This window comes from Nerophis lumbriciformis, linkage group LG01 (genome assembly GCF_033978685.3).
Source record: "Nerophis lumbriciformis linkage group LG01, RoL_Nlum_v2.1, whole genome shotgun sequence".
Taxonomy (NCBI): Eukaryota; Metazoa; Chordata; class Actinopteri; order Syngnathiformes; family Syngnathidae; genus Nerophis; species Nerophis lumbriciformis.
The window spans coordinates 49,996,264-50,010,793 of NC_084548.2; the positions used below are offsets into that span (position 1 = coordinate 49,996,264).

A 14,530-nucleotide genomic window follows, 5' to 3' on the forward strand; every position below is an offset into this window, starting at 1 on the left:
GCATCAAATTCTAAAGTTAATGATTATTTGCAAAAAAAAAAATGTTTATCAGTTTGAACATCAAATATGTTGTCTTTGTAGCATATTCAACTGAATATGGGTTGAAAATGATTTGCAAATCATTGTATTCCGTTTATATTTACATCTAACACAATTTCCCAACTCCTATGGAAACGGGGTTTGTAAGTACAGTGGAACCTCAACTGAAGAAAGCCTCATCTTAAAAGTATTTTAAGATAGGTGCTGTCTCTCCACTAATTGTGATGCGTTAAGGTGCAAGCACAAAGTTGGTTTCAAAGCATTCCCGATATTAATTGGTGTAGCAAAATGTCACAGTGAACCCCATAAGATCCGAACAAAACATCTGGTCTTACTCACTAGAAATAGCTTGTAGCTCTAGATCGCCATAACTTTGTTTTACCAACCGTGACAAGGCACAGAGTGAGTGTGCTGAGAAGAAGTGGATGATGTTCATCGACTTAAAAAAATTAATTGTCAAAAACATGACCGAGCTTGTCGCCAACTTTGCAAAGCAATTTGAGCGTATCACTGCTGGTCTGCACCATACTGAAGTAGAATGTGTGAATGACGCCTGCCAAGGATGTTAAAATAATATCGAAATGGCAGACAGTTATCCATGAAGAAATGAAGGAGCTGCTGAGCTGTTTTAATATCTAAATAGCAGATATGTAATTAATGCAAATGCATTTATAAATTCTAATACAATAATAAATGCCATAAATGTCAAACAATAAGGGCTCCACAGCCTACTGCTATGCAGTTTAAACTTCCCCCTAATGGTGACACTTTAAACAGAACAAATTTAAAGTTTGTCTTCAGCCAAACACAATAGACAACAAAACATAATTCTTGCAGAAATAAACATTTCCACATTATTTCATGTCAGATAAAGATACAGCCAAAATAAAACCACATCATAAAGTTAATTTACATTGCTTTTAAAATGAGCTTTAAATATGTTCTTGCAGTCTAATTCCATCGTTAAACTACAAATAAAGTTTTAGAATTTATAAACAACTTGTTTATAAATCATACGTTATACAATATCTTATATGTAATTGCTATGTAGGTAAGCAATGATTGGTACAGATGTGTAATTCTCACTTCATCAAAATGCACAAACCTTTTTTTACTATATTGCTTTAAACAGCCAAACACGCAAGACATTCAACAACCAAAATAATAACAACCATGTTGGACCCCATAAGGGACAAGCGGTACAGAATGGATGGATGGATGTTTGGATTAACAAAATTTAGCATACAGTACAGTACTTACATACGGCATTTTGGATGACGTTACATATCAAGTGTCCATTCTTCCATTGTCAGTGCCACTGTAGGCGTTCCCAAAAGGGTGTTCCATAAAGGGTCACTTCTTCTTCTGCGACTGGAACAAAAAGTGGAACAAATGTGCCGAAAGTACTAACTTGAAGAAAATAGTTTTTCTACTTGCGTGTGTTTGTGAAACTTTTTTTTTTTTGAGTTTGTAAAACACATTTTTGAGTTTATGAAAACAATGTTTTAAGTTTGTGACACATTTTTTTGAGTTTGTGGAGTTTTAGCAGTAATTTCATTCCATAGATTTTAACAGAGAAGATTTAACCCTACTCAGTGGCCTAGTGATTAGAGTGTCCGCCCTGAGATTGGTAGTTTGTGAGTTCAAACCCCGGCCGAGTCATACCAAAGACTATAAAAATGGGACCCATTACCTCCCTGCTTGGCACTCAGCATCAAAGGTTGGAATTGGGGGTTAAATCACCAAAAATGATTTCTGGCCGCGGCACCGCTGCTGCCCACTGCTCCCCTCACCTCCCAGGGGGTGAACAAGGGGATGGGTCAAATGCAGAGGACAAATTTCACCACACCTAGTGTGTGTGTGACAATCATTGGTACTTTAACTTTAACTTTAACTTAACCCACAAACTTCCAAAAGACAGACAGCATATTCATTTCCCCAACAAGGGAGCTAACACTCTGGACCACTGCTACACAGTAATAAAGGACTCTTGTCGCTCTGTTCCCCATGTAGCTTTAGGACTCTCTGATAACTAGTTCACCTCATTCTGACCTCCAGGCAGAAGTAAAAAAACTGCTAAGCCTGTTTTAAGGACTTTAAAGAGATGGTCAAAGGAATCAAAGCAGCAGTTACAGGCCTGCTTTGATTGTACTGATTGGAGTGTGTCTGAAGTTTGCATCAGAAAGTCTTGACTCAGAAACTCACTGACACTGTGACCTCAACATCAGCTTTTGTGAGGACGTATGTGCAGACCAGAACCTTCTAACCTTCTGCACATACAACAACAACAAGCACTGGTTCACACCTCAGCTTAGAAAGCTGTGTCACTAGGCCAAGGAGGACGCCTGCAAGAATTAGCTTGTAGCTCTAGATCGACATAACTTTGTTTTACCAACCATGACAAGGCACAGAGTGAGTGTGCTCAGAATAAGTGGATGATGTTCATCGACTTAAAAAAATAAATCGTATGTATTCATGAAAATGTGGAGAAGCTCCTGATGGTGTGTTTGAGGGAGTAACAGCTTGAATGTGATACCGTAAAAGTCTACACCCCAACGTGGGGTCCTCATTATTAAACTACTTCATAAAACTACTGTAGTTGTTAGTTTTACATTCTATTGTATTATTTTTGTACAATATTTCTAATTCAAAAGTTTATTTTTTATTTTTTTAAATATGTGTTATATGGTAAAATTATGCTGTTTTGGGGGTTGCGAGCACAAATTAAATGGATTTTAATTCATTTTAATGGGAGACGTTAATTTGAGATACAAGGGTTTTGAGCTCTGCGCTCTGTCACAGAACCAATGAAGCTCGTAAGTTGAGGTGCTACTGTGTTAATATTTGTATATTGAAATGTGTCATGAATAAACATGTTCCGTGTGAGTCCAATTAATTTTTGAACAATTCTGAACAGTTTATTTAGTAAAACCTGACATGGGACTGCAGTGAGGCAGGCTAGCCTACACTCTTAAGGTCCAAACATACTTGAGTGGAATGAATGTGTAACGGAGTCCGCAGAGGTACACGTATACTCATAACGGACGTCCAAAGCATACAACAATTTTGGCCATCATTGCAATATGTGACTATTTAATAGAAAATACAGTGAATCCAAAGAGCATTCGCAGCTCTGCACTATTTCCACATTTTGTTATGTTACAGCCTTATTTCATAATGGAATATATTTATTTTTGTCCTCAAAACTTGAAGAGAAGTGAATTATATTTATATAGCGCTTTTCTCAAGTGACTCAAAGCGCTTTTACACAGTGGAAACCCAATATCTAAGTTATATTTAAACCAGTGTGGGTGGCACTGGGAGCAGGTGGGTAAAGTGTCTTGCCCAAGGACACAACGACAGTGACTAGGATGGCGGAAGCGGGGATCGAACCTGGAACCCTCAAGTTGCTGGCACGGCCACTCTACTAACCGAGCTATACCGAGCTAAAACTTCACACACAGAGATAGTGTATATTTGTACCATGAATTGATTAACATGGACCCCGACTTAAACAAGTTGAAAAACTTATTCGGGTGTTACCATTTAGTGGTCAATTGTACGGAATATGTACTGTCCTGTGCAATCTACTAATAAAAGTTTCAATCAATTAATCAGAAACACAATAACTCTATAATGACAATGTGAACGTTTTTTTTTGTTTTGTTTTTTTTGCAAATTTATTTGAAATAAAATACTAAGAAATAACATTTACATAAGTATTCCCAGCCTTTGCTATGAAGCTTAGACATAGACTTCCTTTTATTGTCATTCCAAATTTGAACTTTAAAGTACAAATAAGAACAACATTTCGTTGCATTAGCTCGTTGTAGTGCAGGATAAAAGAGCAATAAAGTGCAGATATAAATAAATAGATTACTGTACAGATAAATATATTTTGCACTTTTGCATATGCATCCACGTTTATGGATGTGTGTTATATTGTCTGTATATTCTAAAGCTGTATACTGTTTCAAATGATCAACCTTGAGATGTTTCTACATCCTAATTGGAGTCCACCTGTGATCAATTTAGTTAGTTGGGCATGATTTGGAAAGGCGCACACCTGTTTGTATATACAAGTTCCCACACTTAACAGTGCATGGCAGAGTACAAACCAAGAATGAACAATAGTCTTTCTTCTATACTTACTGTAAGTGTTCAAGTGCCTTTATATCTAAGAACCAATATAAGGTTAGTTTGCAGAAACATTTAAACCACAGCTTTGTAAAGTCGGTGTAATGTATTTGTTCATTTAATCTATGTGTGACATCAATCAATCAATCAAACAAAGTTTACTTATATAGCCCTTAATCACAAATGTCTCAAAGGGTTGTACAAGCCACAACGACATCATCGGCTCAGATCCCACATCAGGGCAAGAAAAAAAACTCAACCCTAATGGGGACAATGAGAAACCTTGGAAGGGACCGCCTATGGGTGACCGGTGCAATGGATGCCGTGTGGATACGGTTAATAATGTGAGTCCAGTTCATAGTGGGGCCAGCAGGGGATCCTCTTGCATGTAGACACGTCGGGGCGCAGAGACGTCACCCTCGACTTCACTCACCTTGTCGGGTTCTTACTGCCTTCAGAGCGCAGTAGCTTCGGACCAAGACTAGCTTAGCTTCACTATAGCGACTAGCTAGCTGAAAGTGATGCGGTGAAACAGCAAGTGGGTGCTTTGCAAGTTCGGTAAGACTACTAAATAAGTTGGAGAAGGACTAAAGAAAGCTGTAAAACAGCGCATAGAAAGATAGCACTTAGCTTTGAACGGCGAACTGCAGCAGCAGGAGCAAGTAGCAGCAGCTGGCCAAGCGGACTAGCTTAACTTCGCTAGGTTAGCAGTGAGCGAGCTGAAAGTGCGGTGGTGAAACAGAGAGTGGGTGCTTTGTAAGAGTACTAAATACGTTGGAGAAGGAATAAAGAAATCTGTAAAACATTTAGAAGCACACAGATAGAAAGACAGCCCTTAGCTTTTGAGCAGGCGAAACAGTGGCGGGAAGCAGCGAGAGCGAGCAGACTTCCGGACGTGACGTCATTATCACATCGTTATTCTTGCTAATCAGACAATGTAATAGAGAGAAATCATACAGAGAGGGTCACACATTCTCTTGCTCACTGTGAAGAGGCGAGGGCGTACGAGAGCTCGTAGGTGCTTTTCATTATCTTCTACAGCTATGGTGGGCAGGAACTTTGAGCAAACTAATATACTTTAGCCCATATAAAAATGACTAGTACAAAATAAGTTTAAAAGAATGTAAGTGTCTCACCAGCTTTGAACGTCACTGGGGTAGTTGGTCTTTGGCCCAAAGTAAGCTGGAATAGGCTCCAGCTTCCCAATGATCAAAGAGTTTTGACACTTTGCAAGTGTGTTGTTGAGTGTGGATGTTGGGATAATGGGGACAGTATTAGTGGTTGTGTGTGCACAAATGCTGATAATACGCTGAGCAAGGGATTTGGAAGATAATGGAATAAAGCTGCTCTGTGCAAATTTTGTCACATATTTACAAGGGTTATATAATCCAGTGCAGTCGGAATTTTACACCTCGCTGAATCAATGGTAAGATGAAACATCAATGACAATCTCAGTGATGTTACCGTCTACAAAAAATACTTACAAGGCTTAACAATCATAATTTATCAATAATGTATTTGAGGCTAATTCATGTAGATCTGTAATTGCAATATATTTAGATTGTAGTTGCTCTAACAAATGACAGAACACATGGTCTGTACTTACCAGGGTATTTACTTACCAAGTCTGTTGTCCTTGAATATCTGGGGCTATTATTGCTATTATTAGTATGACATTCATGCAAATAAAGATAATAATATAGAACAACAACATGAAACGGGGGTTTTTCTCATTATAGATGCACTATTTAATATTGTCCTTCATAGAGGCACATTTTGTTGTTTATATAGGGCAGTGGTTCTTAACCTGGGTTCGATCGAACCCTAGGGGTTCGGTGAGTTGGCCTCAGGGGTTCTGCGGAGGTCAAAACACACCCGACTCATCGTGTAAATACAAACTTCTCCCTATCAGTGTATTACGGATACGGCAACAGCTGACTGATTTGCAGGTGTGTAATTTGTTGTGAGTTTATGCACTGTGTTGGTTTTGTTGTTTGAACAAGGTGATGTTCATGCACGGTTCATTTTATGCACCAGTAAAAAATACATGGTAACACTTTAGTATGGGGAACATATTCACCATTAATTAGTTGCTTATTAACATGTAAATTAGTAACATATTGGCTCTCAACTCGTCATTATTAAATACTTATTAATGCCTTATTCGGCATGGCCTTATTATAACCCTAACCCTCTAACCTTGACCCTAACCCTAACCAAATAACTCTAAATTAAGTCTTTATTACCTAGAATATGTTCCCCTAGTGTCCACATAACTGTAAATTAAGTATTTTTTGCTTAGAATGTGTTCCCCATACTAAAGTGTTACCAAAAACATATAACTTTGTCTTGTATTTGAAAAAAAAAACATTTTATTTTTCACTAAAGAAGGGTTCGGTGAATGCACATATGAAACTGGTGGGGTTCGGAACCTCCAACAAGGTTAAGAACCACTGATATAGGGCCTGAACTACCAAAGGTTTGTGTGTATTAAAACACGTACAAACTTGATGGCGCCCGCAAAGCAATCTACTAAACTGGTGTGCAGAGGATTGCTTCTCTTAAATTAGCAAAATAGAGCGCACAATCCATTTAGTGTGTCTATTTTCAAGAATATGCAGAATAAATGCTGATCATCAGAATGCAAACAATACTGGGAAAAGATGCAAATATAAGTATTTATCACACACAGTGTGATTTATCAAGAATGAAATGTAGTACGTCTAGAAAGGACATGCAAACTGGCAGTTGCGCGGGAATAGCTGTGAGAAAGGAGTCGACTGCGCTGCATCTCAATCCTACGTTTGTTAGTCAACATATATAGACTGTTAAAAATACAAATATTAGACATATCTCCTATTCAGAAATATAAGTTGAGTTGAGTATTTTGAGGAGTGAATAACAAGGGGCAAACTTGTCTTTAGTCATCATCAGCAGAACATGTGCTTAATCATGAATTTCGAATCATTCTTCATTATAAGGATACATTAATGAACATACCCACTGACCAAGTAAAAATATGTCTCTGGCTATTTAGCATTGAACATCTAAAAACACAGGGGCTCAATACAGATCATTAGTAAGAGGGAACGTTTTTCCATGCACATACTGTATACTGTACATGTTTTTACCCGTGCTGGGACAGACACAGACCTGTCTTCTATGCACCTGCCACCTGCAGCACGCGTTATCCTGCCAGAGAAGGCACAACCGTCAGGGCAAGGGTGAGCTGTTTAGCCAGTCACCAAGCACGTTAATCTCCAACAGATTCCCACCACCTGGCCTCGCTTGGCGTCGCATAAGGCCTCGCAGCACTCAATTTGGCAACCGCTACCATCACGTTGCAAAGGGTTCAACAGGCACTCCGCTGGAAATGGCGTAGAAGTGTATCAAACTTTGCATACTGCCATTTTAAACCTGCATAGCTGAAAGAAGATTGAAAACACTCCACTTCTGGCTCAGTAAGTGCACACATGGAATCAAATCCCCTGCACATGATGTGTCCTGGCATTAGTGGTTGACACATTTATTCATTCATTCAACAAAGTATTAAAGGCCTACTGAAACCCACTACTACCGACCACGCAGTCTGATTGTTTATATATCAATGATGAAATCTTAACATTGCAACACATGCCAATACGGCCGGGTTAGCTTACTAAAGTGCAATTTTAAATTTCGTGCAAAATTGCCTGCTGAAAACGTCTCGGTATGATGACGTCAGCGCGTGACGTCACGGATTGTAGAGGACATTTTGGGACAGCATGGTGGCCAGCTATTAAGTCGTCTGTTTTCATCGCAAAATTCCACAGTATTCTGGACATCTGTGTTGGTGAATCTTTTGCAATTTGTTCAATGAACAATGGAGACAGCAAAGAAGAAAGCTGTAGGTGGGAAGCGGTGTATTGCGGCCGACTGCAGCAAAACAAACACAGCCGGTGTTTCATTGTTTAAATTCCCGGAAGATGACAGTAGAGCTTTACCATTGGCCTGTGGAGAACTGGGACAACAGAAACTCTTACCAGGAGGACTTTGAGTTGGATACGCAGACACGGTACCGTAAGTACGCATGCAGCTGCGGCTTCCAAACATTTGATCGCTTGCCCGTACGTGCGTGCCGTTATGTGCATGTCACGTACGTAACTTTGGGGACTTTGGGGAAATATATGTGCTGTATGAACTTTGGGGAGGTGAACGGTACTTTGGGCTGTGGGATTGAGTGTGTTGTGCAGGTGTTTGAGTTGTATTGGTGGGTTATATGGATGGGAGGGGGGAGGTGTTTGTTATGCTGGATTAATTTGTGGCATATTAAATATAAGCCTGGTTGTGTTGTGGCTAATAGAGTATATATATGTCTTGTGTTTATTTACTGTTTTAGTCATTCCCAGCTGAATATCAGGTCCTACCCGCCTCTCACAGCATCTTCCCTATCTGAATCGCTCCCACTGCCCTCTAGTCCTTCACTCTCACTTTCCTCATCCACAAATCTTTCATCCTCGCTCAAATTAATGGGGAAATCGTCGCTTTCTCGGTCCGAATCGCTCTCGCTGCTGGTGGCCATGATTGTAAACAATGTGCAGATGTGAGGAGCTCCACAACCTGTGACGTCACGCTACTCGTCTGCTACTTCCCGTACAGGCAAGGCTTTTTTATCAGCAACCAAAAGTTGCGAACTTTATCGTCGATGTTCTCTACTAAATCCTTTCAGCAAAAATATGGCAATATCGCGAAATGATCAAGTATGACACATAGAATGGACCTGCTATCCCCGTTTACATAAGGAAATCGCATTTCAGTAGGCCTTTAAAATATATGTATTTTATTTACTTTGTGTAAATAAAGTATTTTTAATTTGTATTTTTAATTTTAATTTTAATTTTTTACAAAATATTATCTTATGTGCAATTTGCTGTGTGACATTTCCTGAACGTTTAGCCAGTATCTACGCATAGCTTTTTGATATATGTTGCTAGCTAACAAACAAACATACAGACACACAGAAAACAAACACACTTCAGTGAATACATAATCTCCTGGTGGAGGAACTAATCAAAGGATGAATTAAATTGCGATGTCCATGACAATTTTTATTTTCTTCATATGCAACTTCCAAACAGGCTTGTATAATAAACACAGGGTAACATACTAAAAATGACATGGATCAGGCCCAAAATCTAATTATACAATCCTTATCCCATTTCAGACATTTCCTGAAAGTTTCCGTCCATAACTTTTTGAGTCATGTTGGTAACTAACTAACTAAATTAATTTGGTGATCACATGGAGGTAACAAACACTGGCCAGGAAGATGCCTATGGATATCCTCATTAATTCATCCATGGGTGTCCGGTCTTTGAGGTGCACCAGCCGTTGTCTCAGGATGTTGCCTTGTTTGAAGGTTACTGAAATGTTGTGTTGTTTATATATTCTTCTGAGTTTCTCAGATAGACCTGATAAACATGGAATGACAGTTTTATTGCGTCAATTTTATTTCCTACTCGCCCGCTTTGTTGTTGTTCCTTTTTAAAGATTGAATGCACTTTATACGAACGGTCAGCTGGGTTAACCACAGGTTTTGAGGGGCCTGCCTCAAGTGCTTATGTTCTTGTTCCTTGTCCTCTGGGTGGGTGGGAACGTGGGAACGTTATCAGGTCCGTGTTGTAGGGTTCTGCCTGGTGTGAATCAAAACATAGGTATTGGGTAGGTTTTTGGTAAAACCCTACGAGGATGCCCCTGCCTTCTCCGACGTGGCAACTTATTGTCTTAGACATCCTCAAGCGTTGATTTGATGTTTTTGTCCACTAAGTTCATGTGCGGGCAGCACAATGGAACAGGTTAATGCTGGTACCTTACAATAAGAAAGTCCTGGGTTCGATAGCCCTTTCTGCCCGAATGCAGCCTGAATAGGCTCCAGGCCCCCCGTGACCACGAGAGGGACAAACAGTAGTAAATGGATGGATGGATGTTATTGTGCTTGGTAAAGGCTTGTTCTTCATGGTTTCCTATTGTAACCCATGTGTCATCAATATATCTGTACTGATTTTCCCTTAAAAGACCTTGGAGCTCTTCTTTCCATGTCCTTCATGTAAAAGTTTGCCGCAAAGGGGGATACAGGTTAAAGTCTGTAAAATGTTCCCATAAATTGAAAGTATGTGGTACAAGGCAAACTTCCAGCAAATGGTGTGTCTGTTCTGGGTTTTCCGTGGATCTATTCTACAGGATATCAAGTAGTAATCGGTTGGAATACAAGTAAACACTGAGGTTTTTAGGTCTCTGACCTTGTTCACAGAGTCCGTGGAGTTTTGGACGTTATGTGGCATTTCGCCGACTAAAGGTGCTAAGATATTAGCCACACTGAGGTAATGATGCTGATAATGGGTCTGAGAGGAGCCACATCTTTTTGTATTTTTGGAAAACAATTAATTACAAGGGTTGGTCTCCTGTGGGTAGTCAGCTCTTGCTGGTGTCAACCAGTTCTCAGTTTAATTATCGTCAACTTGTACAAAATGCTGCAGCGTGACTCCTGACAAACACTCGATGACAGAGCCACTTTACTCCAGTTTAGCGCTCTCTGCATTGGCTAACAGTCAGTTCAAAAGTTTATTTTAAATTTCTAACATTTACTTTTAAGGAGTTAATGGTATTACTCCATCTTATTTGTGTAAACTCTTAAACTTCCATCGCCCCAGTTGAGTTCTACTGTCTGCCAACCAACAGCAGCCGGAGGTACCTCGATCCAGATATAAACAGAGGGTAATCTGTCTTTTTCCGTAGCTGGTTCTAGACTTTGGAATACTTTACCAGCGAAGTACGGACCATCACAGATTTACGTTTGTTTAAGGGCCTGTCCCCGCAGAAAAGTTTTGATTTGACGCAGGTCAGGTAGGTGTTTGAGGTCTTTTTGTATTGTCATACCTTCCCAAAGAACCATTCAAATTGAAAATATTTAGTTTTACATTTGCATGAGTCATAATCACCAACATTAGGGAAGGGATTCATATGACCCCATTCCTGGGTGGATCTCACATGAGAGGAAGAGGCATGCGGATAATCATTTGGCAATGCAATCTGATGAACATGATTGAAAGTGACAGTCTACATAGCAACTGACGCTGTGGTCAAAGTTGGAATTTCTGCAAAACACATTTTAAGAGTTTCAACACTCTACTGCCATCTGGTGGCCAAAGTGGATAGTGCACCCTTAGACCCCATTCTTCACGTTTCATGTGTCATGTAGTACTGCTGCAGAATATACAGACTTGTGTAATAGATCAGTGGTCCCCAACTTTGACGCATTTGCTGCCGGGCCACACAGAAACATTGATTTATTCATAAACTACCACTTTTTCTCCAACTTAACTTTTGCCTGTCTCACTAAACACACCAATACATTTACATACAATATGTATTATGTTGTGCTAAAATAAATTAACTAAATGTATAATAAACATGTTTCTTAACTAAACTGTCAATAAAATTAAAGTGCAAATGAAAATGCAGCTTCACAACTTTAGTCATAACTTTTGCGCTTAAGAAATGTCTCTATGACATTAGTGCCAGACTTCTTCTGTTGGTTTTATAATGTCATTACTGCCACAGGTGGTGGAAAAGTGTATTTACAACTAAGTACCTCTGCGGCCTATATGGACCACAGCTGAAAAAACAGATATATTACATTCTAGGGGGCGCTCGCGACCCAACAGGGTTAAGAAACACTGGTATATAGTCATACTTGCCAACCCTCCCGGATTTTCCGGGAGACTCCCGAAATTCAGCGCCTCTCCCGAAAACCTCCCGGGACAAATTTTCTCCCGAAAATCTCCCGAAATTCAGGCGGACCTGAGTGACGTGTCGACAGCCTGTTTTCACGTCCGCTTTCCCACAATATAAACAGCGTGCCTGCCCAATCACGTTATAACTGTAGAATGATCGAGGGCGAGTTCTTGGTTTCTTATGTGGGTTTATTGTTAGGCAGTTTCATTAACGTCCTCCCAGCGCGGCAACAACACACAACTACAGCAGTCATGTTTTCGTCTACCGTAAAGCAGTTCGTCTGCCGTAAACAGCAATGTTGTGACACTCTTAAACAGGACAATACTGCCATCTACTGTACATGCACATGTGACAATAACATCTACAGCTTTTAGAGAGTGCAGTGCACAACTGCGCACACAACAAGGAGACGAAGCAGAATGCATCATCAGAGAGGGTGTTCAGCATGGTTAGAAAAATAGTGACAGAGAATAGAACAAGGATGGACAATTCAACCCTTAACTCAACAATGAGTAGATGAGTGTTATGTGTGAGTATATGTGTAAATAAATGAACACTGGAATTCAAGTATTTCTCTTATTTATATATATATATATATATATATATATATATATATATATATATATATATATATATATATATATATATAGCTAGAATTCACTGAAAGTCAAGTATTTCTTATATACAGTATATATATATGAAATACTTGACTAATTCTAGCTGTAAATATACCCCCCCCCCCAACCACGCCAACCCCCCGACACCTCCCGAAATCGGAGGTCTCAAGGTTGGCAAGTATGTATTTAGTATATGCCATCAACGTGTTGGGACCATCTCTTCACAAAGAAACACGCCCAGGGCTCCCACTACTTCAGCGTTATGGTGAGTTGATTTTTAATGCTCTTTTTTTTTTGCTGTTTTTATTTGGCACACGTGGCAAATAATGCATACATTCAACTGGTCCCTGGTGAAAAAAAGGTTGGGGACCCCTATTTTTAGATGAATGTTAAACAATAAGATAGCAGCAACGTTCTTTTGGGAAAAATTCTACTGGGAGTTTCTCCTGGCTGTGATGTAATCTGCACAATCTTTCACATGGGAACATGCCAATGGGGAGCCATTGACCTTTACCTGGAACCATCCAGCTGTGTGAAAGGTTAGACATGATAGGAGACAGCCCCCCCACCCACCCACACACACACACAAACACACACACACACACGTTATATGTCAACACCATTAATTTAAAACACAGCGGAGTAAATATGGAAGACAAAAAAAATCACTTGTCCTCTAGGTTCATTCATTTTTGTTTTAATATCAATATCCGATCAATATCCTTCTGATCTTCTTCTCCATGCTGCGTGTGTTTTAGCGCATGTCTGTCTGCCAGATGTGTTTGTGTTGTGTACAGACAGATTTGTATTAAAGTCTGCGTGCGTTGTGTCAGAGTAGAGAGAGATCGGTGTTGACATGGCTGATGCTGTTTATTTTGGCAAAGTGCTGTCAGGGGGGAAGGAGAGCCTATCTCTATGTGTGTGTGAGTGTGTGTGTGTGTGTGTTTGTGTACACGTAAACTGATGCCGCAATTTGAAGACAGCACACAGTAATCAGACATAATGAGGTAGCATGTATGGTCGCACATGCATGTGTGTTCGTCTCTGGAGACGCTCAGCAGGAATCAGACCGCCACACACACACTCTAAAAAGAGGATGTAAAAAAACACGCTGACTTTTCTCAGCACTTCTCATCACTGAAAAAACAAACGGCTTTTGTGATTTTTTTTTATCTCCGTGTCCACTTAATTGTTTGTTCTCTGCTGTGTTTCTGTGAGATAGCACCCCCACAGCTAACTGCACTTGCGAGATAGTAAAAGCAGCGAGGGGGCAAAAGCAACACGATCATTTACTGACGCCGATTCTTTGAGCTGACTAAAGCTTAATTTCAGCCCGAAGGCCCTGCTACACAAGCTTAACATGAGGTGGTAAAAACAAATACTCTTTTTAACTGGTTTACAAATAGAAAACTTGAATTTTATTCAAGCTGAATAACAATTGTAGACAGTGGCGGCCGTGCGTTTCCCACCTAGGCCTTCAGTGATCTCCGACTTCAATGATTACCTCTGAAAATACCATAATTGATGTCACCAAATGATCATTGGTGGAGAAATACTATACGGCAGTGGTTCTCAAATGGGGTTTGCGTACCCCTGGGGGTACTTGAAGGTATGCCAAGGGGTACGTGAGATTTTTTTTTTAATATTCTAAAAATAACAACAATTAAAAAATCCTTTATAAATATATTTATTGAATAATACTTCAACAAAATATGAATGTAAGTTCATAAACTGAACATCAAATCAAGTAGGCTATTCCATTCATTACCATAAACACAGAGTTTCCCCCATGCCATGATGGTTTGACCCTCACTAAAATGTCTGTCAAAAAGAACTGAAAAGAAATGCAACAATGCAATATTCAGTGTTGACAGCTAGATTTTTTGTGGACATGTTCCATAAATATTGATGTTAAAGATGTATTTTTTTGTGAAGAAATGTTTAGAATTAAGTTCATGAATCCA

The 14,530-nt window shown here is 39.6% G+C and overlaps 1 protein-coding gene across 2 annotated transcripts in view; it reads left to right on the plus strand.

Moving 5' to 3' along the window:
* LOC133622700 (chemokine-like protein TAFA-2) overlaps nucleotides 1-14,530 on the plus strand; it is a 275,849-nt gene that overhangs the window by 88,445 nt on the left and 172,874 nt on the right. The window lies entirely within an intron of this gene.